Source organism: Euleptes europaea, chromosome 15, assembly GCF_029931775.1.
Source record: "Euleptes europaea isolate rEulEur1 chromosome 15, rEulEur1.hap1, whole genome shotgun sequence".
NCBI lineage: Eukaryota > Metazoa > Chordata > Lepidosauria > Squamata > Sphaerodactylidae > Euleptes > Euleptes europaea.
In genome coordinates this window covers 58,530,501-58,542,950 of record NC_079326.1, presented here as the reverse complement: position 1 = coordinate 58,542,950, position 12,450 = coordinate 58,530,501, and positions in this window count along the sequence as shown.

Sequence of the window (12,450 nt, the reverse complement as noted above, 5' to 3'; positions counted from 1 at the left end):
ATAAGTAATGGGCTCGTGATTTCCCCCTCGCCTTGCTTCCCCTCCCATTTCTACCCCATCCGTTTCTCTCCTCGCAGGGTTGACAGGAAGTATCATTTTTGACATTTCTGTGTGATTCTGTGTTAGCACTATTGTGGCGTACTCAAAACTCCTGCACTTGCTTACACAGTAGGATATGACGATTTGTGTGTGGCGTGACGTTACTTTTAACCTTTAGTTTTCTCCATCTTTCTGCTATGAAAGATTATGCACTGTTAAATACATAACTTACCTTGGTTAATATTACTAGCGATCAATATATTTTTAGTATGATTTCCCTTTCCTTTTGTTTTCAGAAGCTGGGGGAGAAACCAGTGTCTTTCATACCATTGTGCAATGAGGTTTGTTCTTTTTTCTGTATCCCGCCCACCCCTCCGCAAGCTCTTTGTCAGGGGGGTCCCTTGGGAGAGATCTTCCCCTGTTTGTTAAGACTACTGTAGATTGCGGCCTGCTTTCGCGTCACCCTCCGCTCATCATCCCAGCTGAACAATTTGAAAACTGTTCTGCTTTTTTGTTACATGAATCTGTCAGAAATATATTTTTAATTTAATATAAATGAAATTCAATAAAATACAAAACAAACAATTCCTGGTGTGTGTGTGTGTGTGTATGTATGTGTGTTGCTTTGGCACTGCCTGTCTTAGAATCATAGACTCATAGAGTTGGAAGGGACCTCCAGGGTCATCTAGTCCAACCCCCTGCATAATGCAGGAAATTCACAACTACCTCCCCCCTATACCCCCAGTGACCCCTACTCCATGTCCAGAAGATGGCCAAGATGCCCTCCCTCTCATCATCTGCTTAAGGTCTTGGTGGATTGTGACATGGAATCCAGGTCAAAGTTATGTGTTTGGGTTTAAGATTGGGAAATTACTGGGGAATCCCTGGTCTTGCCAGCCCGGATTGAGAGGGGCGTGGCTGCCTCTGCTGGCTTGTGGGCCAGCTAAGCACTCTCATGTGGCTGCTTGTTTCACACCCCTGAGGAAGAGTATGGCAAGTGGCATCCATGCAGATACGTTCCATGTGACAACAAAAGTCCTACACAATCCCAAACCCTCCCTTCCCCTGTCTTCACCTCCTAAATCTCCAGGAATTTCCCAACCCAGAGTTGGCAACCCTAATGGACTGTGAAGAGCCGGTCAACATTCACTCTGCCTTCTGGGTCTATCAAGAATCCAATAGGATTGCCAAACTCCAGGTGGTGGCTGGAGATCTTGAACTATGACTGATCTCCAGGCTACAAAGATCACTTCCCTCTGAGAAAATGGTTGCTTGAGAAGATGTGCTCTATGGCATTATACCCAGCTAAGGTCTCTCTCCTTCCCAAACTTCGCCCTCCCTTGGCTCTACCCCCAAAATCTCCAGGAATTTCCCAACCTCAAGCTGGCAACCCTAGCTTGGATAGGACATGAAGAAGCAAAGTCTCCCGTATCAAATGTTTGCATATGCTTAGAGAGCAACTGGAACTTTTATAGAACCAATAAATTGGAAAACAAAATAATCCCCTTTATGGTTCCTCCCTCTTCTCTTTTCTAGCTATTTCTTTTCTTTCGTTCCAGAATTCTCACTGTCACAATGTAATGACTGCAGATCCCTTATGCAGAAAAAGAACATCATCTCAAACCTACCGATGCGGCTGTGAACCGTGAATTCTTGGGCTCATACGGAATAACCTCTTTCTTTGCAAAACGTGTGTCTGTCCATAAATGTTGCATCTGCCTGATGGTTTCTTTGAGAGCCATGCAGCTTTTTGCTCAAACGCTCAACCCCATTTCAAGCATTCTCTTTACCTTTTCCTGTGTGCTGCCAAACCGTTTGTTCCTGGCTGTTGCTTTGTCGCAACGCCGTCTATGGAAGTTCTCTGGATTATGCGGCTTCTGATAGTTCATTCTGTTTGTAATTTCCAGCTGCCATCTGGCCTTCCTGTGTACACCACAGTTAACCACAGGAAATATGAGGACTGCGAAGAGAAGGGGGACGTCGTGCACTCTCCCTTTGAACAGTGCTAAGAGGCTGTCTTTCTGCAGTTCACTTGCTCGGAGGGTGAGGGACCGGCCCTGGGACTGTTCAGTTTTAACTAAATATAATCTGCGGATCAGATGTTTTCATTGGCACTGGGTAACGAAATCACACCTTGAAGAACCCCGAGTTTCTCTCCCCCGGGCATTTCAGAACACTCGGGCACCGGAGTCGTTTTGCAAATTCTAGTTTTGAAAATACGATTTCCAAACACACCATTTACCTTTCTCAAAATGCCCATTTTCTCTCAGTTGAGTACCTCATGTGCTTTCACTGACAATGTAAGCATTTGGAGTGGGTTTGAGTAGGAACAGTTCAGAGTGTTTGGCATGAATGGCAAGGGGCTGAGTAGCTGTGGTTGGTACATGACATGATTTCCTGGGTGCCTGAGATTATGCCTCCCACCTGGAGAAAATGGCCACATTGTCCCCCATTGAAGTCCCTCCCCTCCCCAAACCCTGCCCTCCTCTGGCTCCACACACCCCAAATCTCCAGGAATTTCCCAACCTGAAGCTGGCACCCCTAATTTCTATATACAGAAAGGGAATGGCCAGCCACCTCGGCTCACCTCTTGCCTTGAAAACCCCACGGTCCTGCGGTTGCCGCGAGTTGTGACTTGGCAGCTCAAAAGCTGCATGACCAACCTTCTCCCCTCTTTTTTTTTTCTTTTTTTGCTACCAGAAGCATCAATGGATATTGATTGACCTCCTCAGTCAAACTGGAAACTAAGGGGCATGTGTTACTCTAGCATTCAGTCTCTAAGATTGTCCCTATAAGCTGCATCCATCCCTGCCCTGAATCTTTCATGGGTAGCAGCGCAACTATGCTTCCCTCTTTGTTGTTGTTGCTTTGAGGCAGAAAGCTTTCTGGTGCACCACCAATCTTGAATTATTACCAGGCTTTCAGCACCTCAGTATTGGAGGGGGGGGATCTATTCTCAACAGGATCAGAGGAGCATGCCTAATATATTAGGTACCAGGGAACACAAGCAGGAGAATGCTGCTGCAGTTGTCTTGTTTGTGGGCTTCCTAGAGGCACCTGGTTGGGCCACTGTGTAAACAGACTGCTGGACTTGATGGGCCTTGGTCTGATCCAGCAGGGCTTTTCTTATGTTCTTATGGTCTTAGTCATGATGCATACCTATTCCCTCCAGGATTTAGGGCTGTTGAATTTAAAAAAGTTCGGTATAGTTCGGATTCGGCCGAATTCGGCCCGTTTAGATTCGGGATATGCCGAAGTCCGAACTCCCCCACTTCGGGTCCATTCAATTCGGCGGGAATTCAAAGTTCGGGAAAAGAATTCGGCCGAATAAAGCCATTAAAAACACAATAGCGCCTTTCCGCGGCTCTGGGGGGGGGCATTTTTGGGGTTAGAGGTCCCAAACTTTCAGCAGAGCTTCAAAGGACGTTTATTGAAAGACTCCCCAAGTTTTGTAAAGATTGGGTCGGGGGGGCTGAGATATGGGCCCTGAAAGGGGTCCCCCCTTAATGTGCATCTCTCAGCAGAGCTTGCCGCCCACGCACAAAGCTCCCAGTCCCGACAACAGCTGAAAAGTTTGCAAAGCAACTGCAAAGTAAAACAACACCTTTGCAACAGGGAAAACCAGAAGACACACAACTGAAACCTCCCCCCTCAAACCAGGGAGCGAGAGACTCGAGGGGGAACACACACCCCAGGCAGAACCGACGAAAGCCCCCTTTGGCTTCCCCCCCACCCACAGAAACTGCTCCCTCCCCACACACAGAGAGACTCTGCTTTCCCACACACACACACACATACACAGGAGAAAAATTATAGATTAAAGCCCCCAAAGGGGTCTTACTGTGGCTGTCTTCTGTTCCATCAGGAGGGGCTGGGGAGGACTTGTAATCCAAGATGATTCCAATTAGGCACGGGACGTTTTGCTCTGGAGATGCACAGGATCAGCTGATCCATTCATCCCAATAGGGGAAAGGGGAAAGCCCATATCTCGGGACCCCCTGACCCAATGTTCACAAAACTTGGGTGGTCTCTTAAGAACACTTGTCTGAAACTCTGCTCAAAGTTTGGGATCTGCACCCCCAAAAATGCGCCCCCTGCAGCCACGGAAAGAGAAAAGGGGGGAGGCGATATTTCTGCCCCCACTGAACCCATCTTTACAAAACTTGGGTGGTATCTTAAGAATGATTGTCTGAAGCTATGCTGAAAGTTTGGGGGCTATATCCCCAAAAAAGCGCCCCCTGCAGCCACATAAATGGAAAAAGGGGGAGGGAAAAGGGGGAGAGCCCATATCTCGAGACCCCCTGACCCAATGTTTACAAAACTTGGGGGGTATCTTAAGAAGCTTCATCTGAAGCTCCACTGAAGGTTTGGGGTCTGTACCCCCAAAAAATGCCCCCCTGCAGCCATGGAAAGAAAAAGGGGGGAGCCCACATCTCGGGACCCCCTGACCCAATGTTTACAAAACTTGGGGGGTATCTTAAGAAGCTTCATCTGAAGCTCCACTGAAAGTTTGGTGTCTGTACCCCAAAAAATACGCCCCTGCAGCCACAGAAAGGAGCGAATGTGCACAAGCACCCCCCCACACACACACGAGGATTTCGCTCTCTCGCTCTCTCTCCCTGGCCGGGCCGCACATCAGCTGATTCCTCCAGTACTCAATCCTGACTGATTGGCCAGAAGAAGACCCAGCTTGGCCACCGATTGGCCGGGGGAGGAGAATGCTGCTTACTGACGGTTATGCTGCTTACTGACGGCCCCGAATTTGCCGGATTTATTCGCGAACTCCCGAACTCGCTGAATTCGGCTCCCCGGTTGCCCGCCAGTTTTGAGTTCGGTTCCTCCCGAACTAAAAACCACCGAATCAGGGGAAATTCGGCTGGTTTTCAGTTCGGGCCGAACCGAATCAACAGCCCTACCAGGATTAGAGGAGCATGCCTGTCATATTAGGTGCTGCTGCAGTCGTCTTGCTTGTGGGCTTCCTAGAGGCACCTGGTTGGTCACTGTGTGAACAGACTGCTGGACTTGATGGGCCTTGGTCTGATCCAGCATGGCCTTTCTTAGGTGCTTATGTTCTTATGACACCCCTGGAAGGCATCTCCCATTGGGCTGATCAGTGTACCTGATCTCCCTTCAGGAGAAACGGTCTCTTCCGTACTGGAGACACAAAAATATCACAATCGAAAGGGATGGAAAGTGAGCAAATTGCAGACCCCTCCCCATCTCACCTTTGTAAAATCCTAAGTAAAAATAATTACATCTGCATTGCAATTCTTAATGAGTTAGCAGTGATCCAGTTAAATATACCCACTTAGCAAAGTGGGAGGACATTTAAGAGGTTTTTTAATAATTACCAACATGCCTCACAAATTGGGATATATGTGATTCTTTAAGTAAACTGGAGGAACTGGTTGCCCTCTGTGTGAGAAGGGGATGCTGGACAAGATAGGCCCTCACTGATCTGATGTTCCTCTTACGTTGCTCTGTTCTTATGACTTCACTATTGGTTCCTCACAGATATAAAGAGAGCTAGGGTTGCCAGCTCCAGGATGGGAAATTCAGGAAGATTTAGGATGGGTGAAGCCTGGAGTGGGTGGGTTTTGGGGAGGGAAGGGATCTCAGCAAGGTGGTCTGCCATCGACGAGTTCATCCTCCAAAGCCGCCATCTTCTCCAGTGGAACTGACATTTATCATCTGGAGATTAGCTGTAATTCTGGGAGATTTCCAGGTTCATCCTATAAATTGGCAGCTCTAGACACAACGAACCTAAGAAAGGCCCTACTGGATCAGACCAAGGTCCATCAAGTCCAGCAGTCTGTTCACAAAGTGGCCAACCAGGTGCCCCTAGGAAGCCCACAAACAAGACAACTGCAGCAGCACCATCCTGCCTGAGTTCCACAGCACCTAATATGATTATATATAATGCAATTATAATAAGAACATAAGAAAGGCACTGCTGAATCAAACCAAGGCCCATCAAGTCCAGCAGGCTGTTCACACAGTGGCCAACCAGGTGCCTCCTGGAAGCCCACAAGCAAGACAACTGCAGCAGCATTATCCCGCCTGAGTTCCACAGAATAGGTACGCATCATGAGTAGTATCCATTTTGACTAGCAGCCATGGATAGCCCTCTCCTCCATGAACATGTCCACTCCCCTCTTAAAGCCCTCTAGGTTGGCAGCCATCACCACATCCTGGGGCAGGGAGTTTTACCATTTAACTATGTGTTGTATGAAGAGAAAAAGAAAATGGTTTTTATATGCCGACTTTCTCAAACCGGTTTCCAATCTCCTTCCCTTTCTCTCTCCACAATAGACACCTTGTGAAGTAGGTGAGGCTGTAAGAGTTCAGAGAGAACTGTGACTAACCTAAGGTCACCCAGCAGGCTTCATGTGGAGGAGTGGAGAAACCAACCCAGTTCTCCAGATTAGAGTCTGCTGGTCATGTGGAGGAGTGGGGAATCAAACCTGGTTCTCCAGATTAGAGTCCATTGCTCTTAACCACACCACCACACTGGCTCAAAGAAGTTTGTGTGTGTGTGTGTGTGCGTGCACATGCGTGCATCTATAATAACCACTCAGCTGCAAAACTTAAATTCATACAAGTGTCAAAAAGTTCATTATGTATGGAATAGAAATCTGCACTCAAGCAGCAGCCGTGTTTATGAGCTAATTCACAACATATAGGCTGAGGAATTGTACAATAAAAAATATTGACATCCTAGTTCAGGGGTGGAGGAACAGAGAAGGGGGGACAGAATCTCTATTGATTGGGTGAGAAGGATTGGGCATCTTTGCTGGCTTTTAGCAACAAGCCTATTTCTTCTACACCCATTCATTACTATTAACCATCTAATGAATGGGGTCATAATAAAGATGGGGAAAGCTGTCATTACGGTTGAAATGACGACTTCAATTTGCAGTATTTTATTTGTGTGACTTTTGACTCTGTAGTTCAGTTCCCAACAAAGTCAATTCAATATTCAATTACTTTTACACTTAAGTTAGCATTTGAAGTTTAATGTTAATGTTCATTCACCCGGCTAAATGCCATATCACATATTTTACATTTGAATCTGGGCCTGGTGCGAGATGTAAGTGTTCTTGCAATGAGTGGGAACAGAAAGCAGGCTGCCCTTGGGGTCAGCAGTATGGTCAGTGCCCCCCAAAATTCTAACACAACTACGTTTGCTTCCAGAAGAGAAACTCCTGCAAAATGGGAGGATTGGTCAAAAAGGGAACTGAAATGGAGGAGGAAGAGGGACAGGTTCTTTCAGGATGCTTGGAAATTATTTAAACCAAGAATGAAGGAAACGGCAACTGTGTGCTACAGATCAGGTGGAATAGCACCAAATTTAAGAGAGGGCCAGCGTGGAGGCACAAAGGCTGGGAGTCTCTCTTTAAAAAAGTGGAAATCTTGTCCAAGGAGGCAAATGAGAGTCTAGCAAAACAAGAATAAATAGGGCGTAAGGACTGCCAAAAAAACAAATCAGCGGGTTATACATCAAATCAAGCTTGAACTGACCCTAGAAGCGAAAATGACTAAACTGAGGCTGTCGTATTTTGGTCACATTATGAGAATACAAGAGTCACTGGAAAAGACAGTCATGCTAGGAAAAGTTGAGGGCAGCAGGAAAAGAGGAAGACCCAACAAGAGATGGATTGACTCCATAAAGGAAGCCACAAGCCTCAATTTGCAAGATCTGATCAAGGCTGTCAAATATAGGACATTTTAAAGGACTTTGATTCATAGGGTCGCCATGAGTTGGAAGTGACTTGATGGCACTTAACACACACACACTCTAATCTGGAGAGACGGGTTGGTTTCCCATCTCTTCCACATGAGCGGCAGACTCTAATCTGGAGAACTGGTTTGGTTACCTCACTCCTCCACATGAAGCCTGCTGTATGACCTTGGGATAGTCACAGTTCTCTTAGAGCTCTCTCAGCCCCACCTACCTGAGAAGGTGTCTGTTGTGGGGAGGGGAAGGGAAGGTGATTGTAAGCCACTTTGAGACTCTTTAAAGGTAAAGAAAATTGGGGTATAAAAACCAACTCCAACTCCTCCTCCTCCTTCACATAAGTGCTATTCTTTTGGGTTGCAGGCACAGCTGTGTTACTATGGCATAGTGGGGCAAACACCCAGCTTTCTTAGCTTCCTGGTTGGTTTGTTTTTAAACACTGAAACCTTCAAGACAGAAAACTTGGCTTGGAAAGGAAATATCACAATATTTAACTAAAAGATTTTCTGTTCCTTCTCCATCTAGGCCACCTGGCCGAGTTTTCAACCATCTGTGTAAGCTCAGCATTCCTGTAGGTTACCAGCAAGGAAAGGAAAGCTGTTTCCCTTCCCATCTCGACTCTCACACACAAAGCCTGCTTGCCCCGGGCTAGCCCCGTTAAAGAGGCAGACGCAACACCCTCTCGGAACGACAGGCGTCAGGAATGCGAGATGCCCCAAATGGCCCTTGCCAGCATGTACAAAGGATCATAAAACAAACGCCGCATTTGCAGTGTTTAAGTTGGCAATCAAGTTTCATAAAAAGCTTCACCAATTTGATATGCCCATGTTAATACTGCAAAAATTTCAGAGTATTTAGGTTTCTGGCAGGTGTCAAAGAAAGGGCCTTGCTTGTACCTGAAGCACCTTGAGCTAGGCTTGCCAACCTCCAGGTACTGGAACAATACAAGGCAGCACGGAGGCTCAATTCTAAATGAAAATGTATATACAAACACAAAACAGCATATATACAACACATGTGACAGTGGAGTATTGGTGAGAGAACAAACATACAAAAATCCTATCTGACTACATATACACACGTAAGTGCCAAAATGTCCAAGAAACAGCATAAAAACACTAAGAACACTTTTGCAGTTCACAACAGACAAGGTAGGCATATCAACCGTAGTATAACGGGGCGAAATCCAATGGAGCGGGATGCAAATGCTAGATAATTCCAGCGTTTTGGTATACTTCATCAGCTAGCCGTTGTAAATATTTACTGCAAATCAATTCTCCAAAAAGACAATGGATGGTGGAATCTTAAGAACAGACCTCCATGGGTTCAATCTTGCTTCTCCTAGTCGGATAGTATGGGTTGCCAGTAGGGTTGCCAACCTCCAGGGACTAGCTGGAATCTCCTGGGATTACAACTGATCTCCACCCGCTGGAGATCAGTTCCCCAGGAGAAAATGGCCACTTTGGCCATTGGACTCTATGGCATTGAAGAGCCTCCCCAAACCCCATCCTCCTCAGGCTTCGCCCCAAAAACCTCCCGCGGGTAGCAAAGAGGGACCTGGCAACCCTACCTTGAGTTGAGGTCAGCCCTATACAAGAGGACCTTTCTCCTTGACTACGCCAAGGGTGAGTCAGACAAGTGACCTTCTGGTTCTGCTGTCATATTAGCCATCTGTTTTGGCAACACCAGAAGGTCACTTGTCTGACTGACCCTTTGCCCCTCTCAAAGGCTTCAGAATAGTTCGCTGACTTCCAAATGCACTTGAGATGAGATCTGGTGGTGGACACACTTTCAATACACTTTGCAACTGGATTTTACTGTGTGAAACAGCAAAATCCACCTGCAAACGATTGCTGAAGTGCGTTGAAAGTGGACGGAAAGTTTCAAACATTCAGCATGTTTGAAAGCATCTTTAGAAATGACTGACAGCTCCATCCCAGTGGGAACATCTTCTGTTGGGTCGCCATCCAGGTATCTTCCCTTACACCAGGTTCAGGTAACTGCACGTTAGAAAGGATCTTTATCACTTCCCCTTGAACGTTTCCCTTCTGAATTGGTGCCAATCTGTATTATTATTGTTATAAATTAAATACACTGCATATATAAATACTATATAAATAGTGTGTGTACAGTCAATCTATGAAACCAGTGGTGAAAAGCAGAGAACTGAAACATTTGACATAAATACAAACAGATAGAAAAAAAAGAATTAAAATGGCGAATGTCTGTGTGTTGTTCAAGATGCACTATCTACGTTTTAGGGCTAAAATAATCTACATTCCCCATTAGCTGTCAGAAAGGTTTGGTTGGGAATCTGTGTTATTGTTCTTCCACCTGCTGCTGCAGAATGGCAAACACAAGCTGTTGTTTTCCTGGATGCGCACTGCATTGCTGTTGTTTTTAAAGGCTGTTTTCTTCCTCCTCGGGAGTTAATTTTGCACATCCAGCAAAAGCTTCTCCAGGTTTCTAGGTTTCCTGTCCTACCTCTTGAAGCCAGGGGGAGAGGTGTCCTTCATACAGACATGCCCTGTGTCTCCCACCTCTGCTCTTTCAGGGCGTATCTGTAGCCAAGTACTCCAGAGCTCAGGGGGTCAGATAATCCTTGCTGCTGAAGGCAACGTATACAGTCTCCAGAGTTGAGAATCAATCCCTGAAGATCAAGCGTTCCTCCTTATGCATTGTTACAATAAAGCTACCAGGTGGTGACGTACCCTCTGTGTGATACCCTTTTCATGGTACAGAATTCACAGCTCCTTGCTGCTGAGCTCCAAGCAGAGCTAAACCTCCAAGGCAAGGAAGAATTATAAAACGGAATGGGAGGAACCCGCTCATCCCTCACCCCAAATACGGCGGACTCCAAACATCAACTTTTTACAGGATTGTTTGAAGAATCAGATGGAAGAACACATGACTCATGGGACTGGGGGTTAGGGGGGAATGACCAGGAAAGACCCCCAGTTAGGTTTGCCAGGTCCCTCTTCGCCACCAGTGGGAGGTTTTTGGGGCAGAGCCTGAGGAGGGTGGGGTTTGGGGAGGGGAGGGGCTTCAATGCCATAGAGTCCAGTTGCTAAAGCGGCCATTTTCTCCAGGGGAACTGATCTCTATCGGCTGGAGATCAGTTGCAATAGCAGGAGATCTCCAGCCACCACCTGGAGGTTGGCAACCCTACCCACTCCCTTCGCAGCTTAACGCATCTTTGGGGGTTGTGTGATTGATGGGGAACAGAATCCCCCATGGGGAGGAGGGTGTGACTCACCGGTAGAGCATCTGCTTTGTGTTCAGAAGGTCCCAGGTTCAATCCCTGGCATCTCTGGTTTAAAAGGACCAGGCAGTCTAGAAACTGAAGGTAGGACTCCTTTCCTTTTCCTGCGTAATTCTGACATCTGCTCTGAAACTAGTGGGCTGTGCCAGTTCTTAGTTTTGCCTACTCTCGTCAAGAGACAGGTGAAGGCAGAATGATGCATGGGGGGGCTGATGGGACAAGGAACTGATAAACTAAGAAATCGATGCGGCTCAGTTTCAAAATCCAAGCAGGGTGTAATTAAAGATATAAGTCATCCGTGCCACTGCAGAACTAATTAGGAATGGTCAGTAGCCAATGATTCATTAGGGTAAACCCGGCTACAGTAAAACCTCATAATTGTTTCCTTAGATCTTTTCAGACATTTTCCGAGCTTTGTAGGACACTTGCAGCTTTGCACACCACCGCTACTGGTAGAAGAAGAAGAGTCGGTTTTTATATGCCAGCTTTCTCTACCTTTTAAGGGTAATCAAACCAGCTTGCAATCTCCTTCCCTTCCCCTCCCCACAACAGACACCCTGTGAGGTAGGTGGGGCTGAGAGAGTTCAGAGAGCTGTGACTACCCCAAGGTTACCTGGCTGGCTTCATGTGGAGGAGTGGAGAATCGAATCCGGTTCACCAGATTAGAGTCCACCGCTTTTAACCACTACACCACACTGGCTCTCCAGTGTGGTTTCCTCTGCCACTGCTACCCTCTCCAGAAAATGGGGACAGGGAACCAATGCAGCTGGAGAGACCTTCATTTCCATTGCTCAAATCAAGAATGTCAATCTGGTATTTTGGTTCATTGTTTCCAACTGTTTGGGAACAAATACGAATCCCTGGCAAGGATACTCACAGCCAGAAAGCACACAGGTATGTCATCAGTGTCCTTGTGGTGGCTGAGTGTGTGCATAGAATTTATTACTAAAGTAACTCGGCATGGGTGGCAGAGGCTGAGTCACAAATGCCCGTTTCCTAAAAGGAAAGGTGATGGAGCCACATGCCTGAAGAAGCCCTTGGCCAGTGACTGGATGACAAAGCCTGTGTGGTGTAGTGGTTAAGAGCGGTGGTTTGGAGTGGTAGACTCTCATCTGGAGAACCGGGTTTGATTCCCCGCTCCTCCACATGAGCAGCAGAGGCTAATCTGGTGAACCGAGTTGGGTTCCCCACTCCTCCACATGAAGCCAGCTGGGTGACCTTGGGCTAGTCACAGCTCTCTTCGACCTCTCTCAGCCCCACCTACCTCACAGGGTGTCTGTTTGGGGGAGGGGAAGCGAGGGTGATTGTAGGCCGTTTGATTCTCTATTAAGTGGTAGAGAAAGTCGGCATATAAAAAAAACCAAAAACCCAAAACAGGTCAGGCAGACAGAACTGGAGGTTATCTAGCTTC